Raw genomic sequence first — 14,545 nt, 5'->3', positions numbered from 1 at the left:
TTTTTTATGTATCATGTATAGTTTGATATTTTGGGTCATATATATTGGTCATAAATGTATATATATATGTGAACAAGGATACTGTGTTATCCGAAACGCGTCGAAAAGCTGCAACTCAAATAAAGACCTGACTTTGCCACGAAGAAAGCTGGTGTCCGTGACTCTCTCTTCGCTGTTTGCCGGATGGGAAGCGGGAAGAGCTGGGAAAGTGCTTCTGATATATATATATATATATATATATCCTCCAAAGATGCCCTGCAACAGGGACGCACTCCTCCAGCTGATCGGTTACATAACCATTTATTAACAAGGAACAGGATTACAGCTCCGACTTGCTTTGTCCATTGCCTTACGCGTTTCAGAGCATTCATGCTCTTTCATCAGAGGCCATTTAAAATCACAGCTGTTCTTTGGAAACCCACAGTTCCCTGCGTGCTTGACTGCTTTTAAGGCTTCCGGTGCGCCTTTCTCGACAGAATTAATTGCAGTGCATGCCGGAACTTGTAGTGTTAAATTTCATATGCTTTTTTACCTCCAGTGGTCGTGTGTCTTTTAAATCATTTCATGGACCAATTTCTGCCCTCCAGTGGGCCACAGAGCTGGACGCCTGTTCCGAAATGCATACATCAGCTGCGCCGTCCTCCCAGCCAGGATGATTCATGGCAGACGAGCCCTTTTGAATAATGGGTGGTGCGAACTCCCACGGCTGGACCTGCCGTGTGTAAATCCTCCAAAGATGCCCTGCAACAGAGACGCACTCCTCCAGCTGATCGGTTACATAACCATTTATTAACAAGGAACAGGATTACAGCTCCGACTTGCTTTGTCCATTGCCTTACGCGTTTCAGAGCATTCATGCTCTTTCATCAGAGGCCATTTAAAATCACAGCTGTTCTTTGGAAACCCACAGTTCCCTGCGTGCTTGACTGCTTTTAAGGCTTTCGGTGCGCCTTTCTCGACAGAATTAATTGCAGTGCATGCCGGAACTTGTAGTGTTAAATTTCATATGCTTTTTTACCTCCAGTGGTCGTGTGTCTTTTAAATCATTTCATGGACCAATTTCTGCCCTCCAGTGGGCCACAGAGCTGGACGCCTGTTCCGAAATGCATACATCAGCTGCGCCGTCCTCCCAGCCAGGATGATTCATGGCAGACGAGCCCTTTTGAATAATGGGTGGTGCGAACTCCCACGGCTGGACCTGCCGTGTGTAAATCCTCCAAAGATGCCCTGCAACAGAGACGCACTCCTCCAGCTGATCGGTTACATAACCATTTATTAACAAGGAACAGGATTACAGCTCCGACTTGCTTTGTCCATTGCCTTACGCGTTTCAGAGCATTCATGCTCTTTCATCAGAGGCCATTTAAAATCACAGCTGTTCTTTGGAAACCCACAGTTCCCTGCGTGCTTGACTGCTTTTAAGGCTTCCGGTGCGCCTTTCTCGACAGAATTAATTGCAGTGCATGCCGGAACTTGTAGTGTTAAATTTCATATGCTTTTTTACCTCCAGTGGTCGTGTGTCTTTTAAATCATTTCATGGACCAATTTCTGCCCTCCAGTGGGCCACAGAGCTGGACGCCTGTTCCGAAATGCATACATCAGCTGCGCCGTCCTCCCAGCCAGGATGATTCATGGCAGACGAGCCCTTTTGAATAATGGGTGGTGCGAACTCCCACGGCTGGACCTGCCGTGTGTAAATCCTCCAAAGATGCCCTGCAACAGAGACGCACTCCTCCAGCTGATCGGTTACATAACCATTTATTAACAAGGAACAGGATTACAGCTCCGACTTGCTTTGTCCATTGCCTTACGCGTTTCAGAGCATTCATGCTCTTTCATCAGAGGCCATTTAAAATCACAGCTGTTCTTTGGAAACCCACAGTTCCCTGCGTGCTTGACTGCTTTTAAGGCTTCCGGTGCGCCTTTCTCGACAGAATTAATTGCAGTGCATGCCGGAACTTGTAGTGTTAAATTTCATATGCTTGTATGCATTTCGGAACAGGCGTCCAGCTCTGTGGCCCACTGGAGGGCAGAAATTGGTCCATGAAATGATTTAAAAGACACACGACCACTGGAGGTAAAAAAGCATATGAAATTTAACACTACAAGTTCCGGCATGCACTGCAATTAATTCTGTCGAGAAAGGCGCACCGGAAGCCTTAAAAGCAGTCAAGCACGCAGGGAACTGTGGGTTTCCAAAGAACAGCTGTGATTTTAAATGGCCTCTGATGAAAGAGCATGAATGCTCTGAAACGCGTAAGGCAATGGACAAAGCAAGTCGGAGCTGTAATCCTGTTCCTTGTTAATAAATGGTTATGTAACCGATCAGCTGGAGGAGTGCGTCTCTGTTGCAGGGCATCTTTGGAGGATTTACACACGGCAGGTCCAGCCGTGGGAGTTCGCACCACCCATTATTCAAAAGGGCTCGTCTGCCATGAATCATCCTGGCTGGGAGGACGGCGCAGCTGATGTATGCATTTCGGAACAGGCGTCCAGCTCTGTGGCCCACTGGAGGGCAGAAATTGGTCCATGAAATGATTTAAAAGACACACGACCACTGGAGGTAAAAAAGCATATGAAATTTAACACTACAAGTTCCGGCATGCACTGCAATTAATTCTGTCGAGAAAGGCGCACCGGAAGCCTTAAAAGCAGTCAAGCACGCAGGGAACTGTGGGTTTCCAAAGAACAGCTGTGATTTTAAATGGCCTCTGATGAAAGAGCATGAATGCTCTGAAACGCGTAAGGCAATGGACAAAGCAAGTCGGAGCTGTAATCCTGTTCCTTGTTAATAAATGGTTATGTAACCGATCAGCTGGAGGAGTGCGTCTCTGTTGCAGGGCATCTTTGGAGGATTTACACACGGCAGGTCCAGCCGTGGGAGTTCGCACCACCCATTATTCAAAAGGGCTCGTCTGCCATGAATCATCCTGGCTGGGAGGACGGCGCAGCTGATGTATGCATTTCGGAACAGGCGTCCAGCTCTGTGGCCCACTGGAGGGCAGAAATTGGTCCATGAAATGATTTAAAAGACACACGACCACTGGAGGTAAAAAAGCATATGAAATTTAACACTACAAGCTCCGGCATGCACTGCAATTAATTCTGTCGAGAAAGGCGCACCGGAAGCCTTAAAAGCAGTCAAGCACGCAGGGAACTGTGGGTTTCCAAAGAACAGCTGTGATTTTAAATGGCCTCTGATGAAAGAGCATGAATGCTCTGAAACGCGTAAGGCAATGGACAAAGCAAGTCGGAGCTGTAATCCTGTTCCTTGTTAATAAATGGTTATGTAACCGATCAGCTGGAGGAGTGCGTCTCTGTTGCAGGGCATCTTTGGAGGATTTACACACGGCAGGTCCAGCCGTGGGAGTTCGCACCACCCATTATTCAAAAGGGCTCGTCTGCCATGAATCATCCTGGCTGGGAGGACGGCGCAGCTGATGTATGCATTTCGGAACAGGCGTCCAGCTCTGTGGCCCACTGGAGGGCAGAAATTGGTCCATGAAATGATTTAAAAGACACACGACCACTGGAGGTAAAAAAGCATATGAAATTTAACACTACAAGTTCCGGCATGCACTGCAATTAATTCTGTCGAGAAAGGCGCACCGGAAGCCTTAAAAGCAGTCAAGCACGCAGGGAACTGTGGGTTTCCAAAGAACAGCTGTGATTTTAAATGGCCTCTGATGAAAGAGCATGAATGCTCTGAAACGCGTAAGGCAATGGACAAAGCAAGTCGGAGCTGTAATCCTGTTCCTTGTTAATAAATGGTTATGTAACCGATCAGCTGGAGGAGTGCGTCTCTGTTGCAGGGCATCTTTGGAGGATTTACACACGGCAGGTCCAGCCGTGGGAGTTCGCACCACCCATTATTCAAAAGGGCTCGTCTGCCATGAATCATCCTGGCTGGGAGGACGGCGCAGCTGATGTATGCATTTCGGAACAGGCGTCCAGCTCTGTGGCCCACTGGAGGGCAGAAATTGGTCCATGAAATGATTTAAAAGACACACGACCACTGGAGGTAAAAAAGCATATGAAATTTAACACTACAAGTTCCGGCATGCACTGCAATTAATTCTGTCGAGAAAGGCGCACCGGAAGCCTTAAAAGCAGTCAAGCACGCAGGGAACTGTGGGTTTCCAAAGAACAGCTGTGATTTTAAATGGCCTCTGATGAAAGAGCATGAATGCTCTGAAACGCGTAAGGCAATGGACAAAGCAAGTCGGAGCTGTAATCCTGTTCCTTGTTAATAAATGGTTATGTAACCGATCAGCTGGAGGAGTGCGTCTCTGTTGCAGGGCATCTTTGGAGGATTTACACACGGCAGGTCCAGCCGTGGGAGTTCGCACCACCCATTATTCAAAAGGGCTCGTCTGCCATGAATCATCCTGGCTGGGAGGACGGCGCAGCTGATGTATGCATTTCGGAACAGGCGTCCAGCTCTGTGGCCCACTGGAGGGCAGAAATTGGTCCATGAAATGATTTAAAAGACACACGACCACTGGAGGTAAAAAAGCATATGAAATTTAACACTACAAGTTCCGGCATGCACTGCAATTAATTCTGTCGAGAAAGGCGCACCGGAAGCCTTAAAAGCAGTCAAGCACGCAGGGAACTGTGGGTTTCCAAAGAACAGCTGTGATTTTAAATGGCCTCTGATGAAAGAGCATGAATGCTCTGAAACGCGTAAGGCAATGGACAAAGCAAGTCGGAGCTGTAATCCTGTTCCTTGTTAATAAATGGTTATGTAACCGATCAGCTGGAGGAGTGCGTCTCTGTTGCAGGGCATCTTTGGAGGATTTACACACGGCAGGTCCAGCCGTGGGAGTTCGCACCACCCATTATTCAAAAGGGCTCGTCTGCCATGAATCATCCTGGCTGGGAGGACGGCGCAGCTGATGTATGCATTTCGGAACAGGCGTCCAGCTCTGTGGCCCACTGGAGGGCAGAAATTGGTCCATGAAATGATTTAAAAGACACACGACCACTGGAGGTAAAAAAGCATATGAAATTTAACACTACAAGTTCCGGCATGCACTGCAATTAATTCTGTCGAGAAAGGCGCACCGGAAGCCTTAAAAGCAGTCAAGCACGCAGGGAACTGTGGGTTTCCAAAGAACAGCTGTGATTTTAAATGGCCTCTGATGAAAGAGCATGAATGCTCTGAAACGCGTAAGGCAATGGACAAAGCAAGTCGGAGCTGTAATCCTGTTCCTTGTTAATAAATGGTTATGTAACCGATCAGCTGGAGGAGTGCGTCTCTGTTGCAGGGCATCTTTGGAGGATTTACACACGGCAGGTCCAGCCGTGGGAGTTCGCACCACCCATTATTCAAAAGGGCTCGTCTGCCATGAATCATCCTGGCTGGGAGGACGGCGCAGCTGATGTATGCATTTCGGAACAGGCGTCCAGCTCTGTGGCCCACTGGAGGGCAGAAATTGGTCCATGAAATGATTTAAAAGACACACGACCACTGGAGGTAAAAAAGCATATGAAATTTAACACTACAAGTTCCGGCATGCACTGCAATTAATTCTGTCGAGAAAGGCGCACCGGAAGCCTTAAAAGCAGTCAAGCACGCAGGGAACTGTGGGTTTCCAAAGAACAGCTGTGATTTTAAATGGCCTCTGATGAAAGAGCATGAATGCTCTGAAACGCGTAAGGCAATGGACAAAGCAAGTCGGAGCTGTAATCCTGTTCCTTGTTAATAAATGGTTATGTAACCGATCAGCTGGAGGAGTGCGTCTCTGTTGCAGGGCATCTTTGGAGGATATATATATATATATATATATATATATATATTATCTACTGGCGGTCGCCAGTAGATAGTTATAGTTAGGACCGTGTTTCCATAGGAAATCTGAAAATTCTATTTTAAATAACTTTGGCGCCGGTTGACGAATGCTCGCAAAATTTTCAAAACTAATGGGGCGCTCCGCTCAGCTCCTACCCTAAAAGTCTCGGGGTGATTCGTCAAGCGGGGGTCGAGAAAAAAGGGGGGTCCCAAAACGCGTTTTCCCCATGCATTTTCCCGTAGGACCTTTAGTCGAAGGTACAGCCTGAACGGCTGAACAGAATTACTTGAAATTTGGCAGAGAGGTAGTCCTCAGGTCAGGGATGTGCCTTTTGCATGTGTGGAGTCAATCTGTTCAGTAGTTCCTGAGAAAAGTTCAGTTAAAGCACATAAATATCTATAGTCGCACACCGTGCGCGCACGGTGCGCGCACGGTGCGCGCACCCTAGCGTGCGCGAGCGTAATTCTGATTGGTGGTTACATGTCAGTCAACGTTCAAATCGGTCGAAATCAGGAAGTGTTGGCCACCATTTTGTTTGTTGTGGGTGCGAGAGTGAAAAAGAGAGGTGGCGAACGTGAAAAGGGGGCAGGGTAGAGAGTTCCTGACCCTCTAGCCTTTGCCAGGGGGTCCCTAAAGGACCCCAAAGGGTGAAAAAACATTTTATTTTTCATTTTTTTAAATAGCGGGGTGCGCGCACGTTGAAAAACCTTAAAAAAAAAAAAACATACATAACTTAGCATTTAAAAAACCGTACAAATTCACTTAAAAAACCATAGGTTTCACACACATTATAGTTAGGAATTAGCATTTAAAAAACCTTGCAAATTCACTTAAAAAACCATAGGTTTCACACATGTTATAGTTAGGTGGACATTTCACTCGTAAAAAAACAATGAAATCCCCCCGTTATAGTTAGTTCAGATAACTATAACTCGCGCGACCGCCACTCTATCACAAGGATGATGTCATCAGTGATGTCATGAGTGATGCCACTGACCATGTCATGAGTGATGTAATATGTGACGTCATGAGCAGTGGATTGCGGGCGCGCGAGTTATAGTTATCTGAACTAACTATAAAGGGGGAATTTCATTGGTTTTTTACGAGTGAAATGTCCACCTAACTATAACATGTGTGAAACCTATGTTTTTTTTAAGTGAATATATATATGTATGTGTGTATATATGTATATATATATATATATATATATATATATATATATATATATTCACTATTCAGGCTTGATATAGTTAGGAATTAGCATTTAAAAAACCTTAGAAATTCACTGAAAAAACCATAGGTTTTAGGGGTGTTATAGTTAGCTGGACATTTCACTCATACAAAACCATTGAAATTCCTCCAATATAGTTAGTTGTACTAACTATATCTCGCGCGCCCACAATCCACTGGTGATGATGTCACATATTACATCATTCGTGACATGGTCAGTGACATCACTGATGACATCACTGACAGCGCGAATCTCGACGATTTTTAAAAAAAAAAATGCTTTTTTTGGCCCTGGGGTGTCCTTGTGGAAACCCCTGAGCAGGCCTAGGGGGTCATGGAGTTTCTACCCTGCCCCCTTTTTGCATTTTTTCGCGTATCTTTTGCTGATTTCTTGTGCCTCGGTTCTACCGAGGCACAAGATGGCTGCCAACACTTCCTCATTTGGAGTGTTGACAGCCAATTAGAATACAGCTCGTGCAGGGCAGGGTGCGCTTAGGCTGCGCTTAGGGTACGCGGATCCTCCGAGGTCATAGATATATATATGTACTTTTAAATGTCATTTTCTCAGGAACTACTGAACGGATTTACACCATTTAAGCAAAAGGCACAAGTCTGAACTAAGGACTACCTCTTTGCCAAATTTGGTGTAATTCCGTTCAGCAGTTCGGGCTGTAGCTGCGGCTAAAGGTCGTATGGGAAAATGCATGGGGAAAATGCATTTTGGTACCCCCCTTTTTTCTGGGCCCCCACTTGACGAATCACCGTGAAACTTTTAGGATAGGAGCGGACCGCAGCTGGCCAAAAGTTTTGAAAATTTCGCGAAGATTCGTCAATTAGCACCCAAGTTATTCCAAATAGAATGTTGCGGATTTCCCATGGAAAATAGGTCCTAACTATATCTACCTACTGGCGACCACCAGTAGGTAATATATATATATATATTGGTGAACAAGCCTGCTGGGCAGGTGAAACGCGTCCTTCCAAGCTGTCCCAATAAAAATATTTGGCCAGAACAGAGCGTCGTCAATGTTTGTCGTTGGGCGAAAGAAAGAGAAAATATATATATATACTTTTCACTAATATTTAGGTTGGTGTTTCATTGCTTGTAGTTAATGCAAATTGTTTTTTATTTTTTATTGTATATAGTTAAGGTATATATCTTTGGGGGTGAATGGTAAATATTTTTTGGATTTAAAATATTTTAATTTAATTTAAATATGTGCATAATGAGTTTTGGGTTTATTTGAGGTAACTGTTTTATGTGAAAAGTGTCATTTTATCTTTTTATTAATGATTATTCAATTATTTGGTCGATAATATAGTTGATATTGTGTGAATCAATATTTTTTTACATATTATGGGGCCGATTCCGATCCTGGAAAAACCGGGTACAAACTGTCGGTCGGAGCGTTTTCTCCGTCCGACTCGTACCCGGGAAAAAACCCTACAAACTTGCAAGTACGATTCGTACGTAAACACCATTTCCGTACGAATCGGAAAAAAGACCGACCGACAGAAAAATACATACAAATGTGATCCGGGACACCGCGGACGTGACGTCCGGACGGAGTTTGGCAGCTTTTTACGTACCAGCAAGTACGATTCGTACCGACAGCACTCCGGACGGCAATATTTTTACGGCACCCAAAAAGTGCCGGAAAAGCGAAGTACGCCACGAAGCGTGAGGAAAAGGGGGCCCGGTACGCGCTGAACACCCCCCTAGCACCCCCGTAAGTACGCGCCGGACCTCCAGCCCCCCCGCGGATGGACGCGCCGTACCCCCAGCCCCCCGTAGGGATATGTTATGAATATTCTGTAATTGTATATGACCTAAGGGAGCTTACTTGCACATGTGAATGTGTCCATGTTGTACTGATCTCACTTGCCACATGTCAGTCCGTGCACATTGATCTCACACACTCATTATTTTCTAGAAATATTTAGAGAAGTACCTTGCACAACATACCATGTAAGCAAACGGGGGCATATTTATTCAAATTTTCATGCAGCACAGTGCAGCAAGCCACCTTGTTGTGCTGCGCTTTGTGGAAGACAGCTTATTTAACATTATACAGTGAATTCCAGCTCTCTGTCTGCTTTGGCACACACTCAGCTGCCTGCGTTGTACTCAAGATTGTTTCACTTATTAATCAAATGTGTCACACCATTAAATAAGTATTCCCTAGTCTATCAGGAGATAAAAAAAATATTTAAAAGAAATTGCCTACTCCCCTACAGAACCAATTGTTGTTTTATTATACTACTGTTTTACTCTGTTGCAGGGAGGCATACTATTGGTGTTCCCATGCATTCACCCATGGATACAGACACATTCAATTTCCTGATTTACCAACACTGGAAGCCCTGGGAAAGAATCAGATTGGGACACCTCCCCACCAAGGGCACCAAGAAGTGAAAAATCATTATTTCCCCTGAAGGGTTCCTCTTTCTATGTTTGCTGCATTGTGCAGCACATGCTATAAGAGAAAAATGCCTCTGAGGGTTGTTTTCTTGCAGGAAGGTGTTCCTTCCTCAACAAATGAATTCCTGCATACAACATTGGCACCCTTGCACCCCGGTGCCTCCATTGGCTCCAGGCAGCAGTTTGGGCTTCAGCACAAGCAGAGAGCAGGAATGCGCCGTATAATGTTAAATATGGCGCATTCCTGCCCTCTCCCTTTCACACAGAACAGCAGAGCAAGGTGGCTTGCTGCATTGTGTTGCAGGTAATGTTGCTAAATAAAGCCCTAGGTTGTTGTCCCAGCAATCAGATGGAACTACTATTTATCCGCCTTTTGTTTGACAATTGATAATGCAGTCCTTGTACACTTCTCTATAACATTACACGCTTTGTTTTCACTCAACCTGTACTCCTTGCTGGTCCTCTATATCAGCACTGTCTTGACCTACCACTCCAGCTACCAACTCTGTGAAAAGGAGGGATGCCACCTGGTCCTTCAGTGAATCCAATTCCTCTTGGATATCAGGTGCTCCTCTAGTCCTCATGGCTGTCTTTAGGTTCTTGGTAAGTTCTTTTTTTGTCCTGGGTTTGTAGTTGTGCCACCTCTTCTTGCACTCCACTACAGTTCTTCTTGTTTGTGCAATGAAGTTGATGTTGCCAACTACAGATTGCAATATAGCATGTTCAAAATGAGATTCCTGGTTGGCTGAGGTATGCACACAGGTCAGGCAGGAACCACCACTCTAGTCACGGTAAGCAATATACACAATAAGATCACCTGTGCTTATGCTCTGGTAGCTTGGCATAGAGCAGTCTTGCTTATCTATACAGGCAATGTGTGAAGTATTTGTGCAACACACACACATACACACACACACAGTAACGCAATGTATACACCACAAAAAGACTCCACCTGGGTTAAAAAATATAGATTATATTTCTATGAATTAAACAAGGTCAAAATGACAAAAATGCAATAGCTAGAACCGGAGTTATGAATTTTTAAAGAATAAACAAAAACCAGTGCTTAGAAGTCAATAGCGCTAAGAGGTTACTTTGGGTCGTGCTAGACTGGGGTACATCCAAAGTTCAGCCCAACAGCAATGAGCTCACATTGGATAGTTCCAAACTGGTCCTGTTTAAGTTTTACCTTCTCAAGCTGAGCCAAGAGCCCCGTACGCGGGGGAGACGGTCGCCAGGAGCAAGTAGAGCACCAGAAGCAATGATCCTGTGGGTGCAAAGAGTCAGTCGTATATCGCGGACACCAGGCGGGCCTCGCAGTCTGGAGCAGTGATGCTTGCTGTGTAAGGAGATGATGCTATGGTGCCTCGTGCTGATTCTTCGAGCAAGGGGCACAGTCCCAGTGTGAACATGTGCGTACTCGAAGAGCCCAACAGTTTGATTTCAGGGACCCAGGAGCTTTAGGTGATGAAGACAGATGCAGAACCCACTTCTGAGGCCCAGAGCTTGGAGGGGTCACCTCAGGAAAGGGTAGGACTCACAGAAGGCAGAGTCTAGCAGCACCAGAACAATTGTGGGAAGTAATTTGTGTCCCTGAGACTTCAGAAAACAGGAGGTAAGTAAGCAAGCTCTTGGAGATCACTTGGAGGAAGGCAGAGTCCAGATCTCCTTCCAGCAGTAAGGGAGCCGTAAGAAGCAGAGAAACAAGCAGAAAAGCAGTCAGTTGAGTCCTTTAACCATCTCAGCAGTCCTTCTAACAGAGGTTCAGTTCAAGATCCAGAACTGTCTAATTTTAGGGGATCAGAGGACCAGTACTTATACCCAAAAGTGCTTTTGATGTGGGGGAAGACGTCAAAGGAACTCTCTGAAGTGCACAAGGATCCCTTTGAACCCAGTCCTGTCTGCCAGGCTAACCCTGGGGGTGTAAATCAATGTCTTGTGTGAGGACATGACAAAGCCTATTCTAATGTAAGTGTGGGCCACCTCTCCTGCTTCCTGCCCAGGAAGTCTATCAGAATGAATATGAATGCAGAATAGTCCCCTGCCACACCCAAATCGTCCTGTGTTTGTGGCTGTCTAGAGGGACTGCACAAAGTGAAGTGTAGCTACCACCCAGCCCAGACATGTATTGGAGACAGGCTGTCAAGCACATCGAGCAGTAGGCACAGGTCAATGTTCACTTTCTAAAAGTGGCATTTCTAAAACAGTAATGTTAAATCAAACTTCACCAGTAAGTGGGATTTATCATTACCATTCCAAACATGAAAAAGCGATTCCTCTCTGATCAGGAATTACAGTTTAAAAGTATATTAAGGAATTCCCAAAGCTGGCCTGTGAGAGGGGTAAGCCTCACAGTAGTGAGAAATGAAATAGGTTGTTTGTCACTACTAGGACATGTAAAACATAAAGGTACATGTTCTACCTTTTACTTACATAGCATCCTGCCCTTAGGGTTACTTAAGGCCTACCTTAGGGGGGATTTATATGTAATAAAAAAGGGGAGTTTAAGGCTTGGCAAGTAGTTTTAAATGCCATGTGGAAGTGGCCGTAAACTGTACACACAGGCCCTGAAGTGGCAGGCCAGCTTTGAAAGGCTATATCTGTGGGTGGCTAGTAGCATTTAAAGTACAGGACCTGGGTATACGGCATACAACTTTACAGGTATACACCAATGTCATCATGTTTAGGGGAGCAGCCCATGCAATTTAGCACTGGTTAGAGGTGGTAAAGTGCTCACACTCCTAAGGAAAACAAAAAGAATCTGCAAAAATGGGTGGCAAAATGGCAAACGTGTGAGAGAAAAACCACCCTAAGGATGACAGGTCTAACAGCATCCTTCTTTCCTAACGTCATGGTTGTAGATAGTGGGGGGTTTGGTAGTGAGAATTGTGTTGCACAGTTTACTCTTTTCAAGCGTCCCTGTGATGCAATGCACTCCTGCACAACGCACTGCAGAATTGTGGCATGTAGAGGTGTTTTACCACACACAATTTGACTTTATGTCATGTAGGTACTAGTTGAATTACGGCACCTTGCGCCATGGTCAACTCCTTTGTATCATGATGCATGACACATCTAAGGACCCGGTGTCATGATGCACCATATGATAAATACGGCGTACCCATAGCACAGGAATCTGCCGCAACATGGTGCAATTCATTCTGTTGCAATGCTATGCAATGCGGCGTTGTGGCAGAAATGATAAATATGCCACTTAGTGCTTACAGCACTTCTGAAATACCTTCACTCACAACATAAGCTAAATGTGAGTGCCAATAGTCTTCTTGACATTCTGATTTTAGCCAAAATTTGATGTTGCTGTCATTCTGAGTAAGAAAACATAGTGGGATCTATACATGTGACAATTCCTTGGAGTTCCCGGAATGTCTAGTTTTCAGAAATGTCTGGGCTTGATAGGTTTTCCTGGATGCCAACCAAGCCCAGGTCCAAATATGCAGCAACCCACATTATCAAAAGGTGTCAATTTGCAAGGAAAAGAATTGCAGAATTGTGATTGGGAAGCATCCAGGCTCCCCTGACCAATCACAATGCTGCAATGCAGCTTTGCGATTGGTCTGAGCATCCTGGTCCGACGCTCAGTCAGGGAATCAGGGCTTGGGCTTGTTCACCACGCAGGCTGAATGCAGCCTGCATGGAGAACAGGGAAAGTGAGCATGACTGTTTTGGGCGGCCCGAGAGGGCCGGTCAAACAGTCATGTGCACTTAGGAGTGGGCAAACAACTCCTCCCCTACCCCGCTCCAAGAGCAGAGCAGCCCCTTCCACCCACCCGCTCGCAAAGCAGCAGGAAACATAAAATGATAATAACTCAAAGTAATTATCATTTTATATTTCCTTTACATCGCACTGCTTAAAAGCAGTGGGGCGACGCTCCTCCGCCATCAAGGCTGCGAGGCTCACCGCCACCATCCAGGTCACCGTCGCTACTTCCCCAATGCTGCTATCACCTCGGTAGCAGTGTCCAGGAGGTCAGAGGGCCAATGACAGCCAGGGCCAGGGGGTATTTTGGCAGATAACGGGGCTGGATGCGGAACTCTGTCAGAGAGCGTCGGCCATCTTGGCTGCGCCAGCCACGCACCATAATTTGGCTTTTTCGTGCTGCATAATTTAATTAACGCTGCAGCATAATTTGTTCCACCCCAGCTTCATTATTCCACTGGCACTGATCGTGAGCCATTACACAAATGACCCCTTTCTGAATTCCGAATTTTGTCTCCTATACAAAAATGTATAACTTTTCAGGTTCACTCATGGGTTTCATACCTGTTTCCACAACAAACTGCAAGTAGATTGAAACTTCAAAAATTCACCACCACTTAGAAAAATACATAAATGTGTAAGAAAAAAGTGTTTGTTTTAAAACTCTGCATGCGCCTGTAAGTTGTAAAGAGGCTGGCATTAGCATAGCAAACCCTATGTTGCTGTTTTGCGAAAAATAACATGTACTTTCTGGCACCTCATGTTTTTCCAGTTTTTGTTAGTAAAATGGCGCTACGTTTTAGCCATTTTCTTAGGTCTCTACGAGAGTAGCCACCAATCCTGGGCGCCTGTAGAACGCTCAACACCTGAAAAGCAGGGACACAAATTTGACCTGGCTACCTTTTGTGGAATAAAAAACCTGGAGCTCAGTTTAAGGCGATTAAGGAGTCTACTCAGTTGAGCTGCAGCAATAAAGGCGCTCTGCCTGCACAGAGGCTCACTGGAGCCCAGATTCACTCCCTCCCTTGTATGGTCTGTTTTCTGGAGCACACGGATGCTTGAGGGAAGTTTGCAACCCCACACTCCTGTCCAAGACTGTATGGCCCTCATCAGGACCAGTGCCAGGGAGTAATTCACCGTGTTGGGCAGAGATCCACCCTCGAGTCCAATATACATGAAAGGTACTCATCGCCTCCCATTGCTCGTGATGCTGTCCATCCTTGGGTGCCTCTCTGGCCTATATGGGGGACCCAGCCTGGTGAAATAATCAGTGCCCCAAGGGGCATCTCAGGTGGCGCCCTGGCAGGGCCAGGAGATATGAGCCTGAGTCCCCGATCCTCCAGGGCTGGTGAGGGGGCCCATGGGGGAGGTGATGGGCAG

The sequence above is a fragment of the Triturus cristatus genome, chromosome 7, assembly GCF_964204655.1.
Source record: "Triturus cristatus chromosome 7, aTriCri1.1, whole genome shotgun sequence".
Lineage (NCBI taxonomy): Eukaryota > Metazoa > Chordata > Amphibia > Caudata > Salamandridae > Triturus > Triturus cristatus.
Note: the sequence above shows the minus strand (reverse complement) of the source record.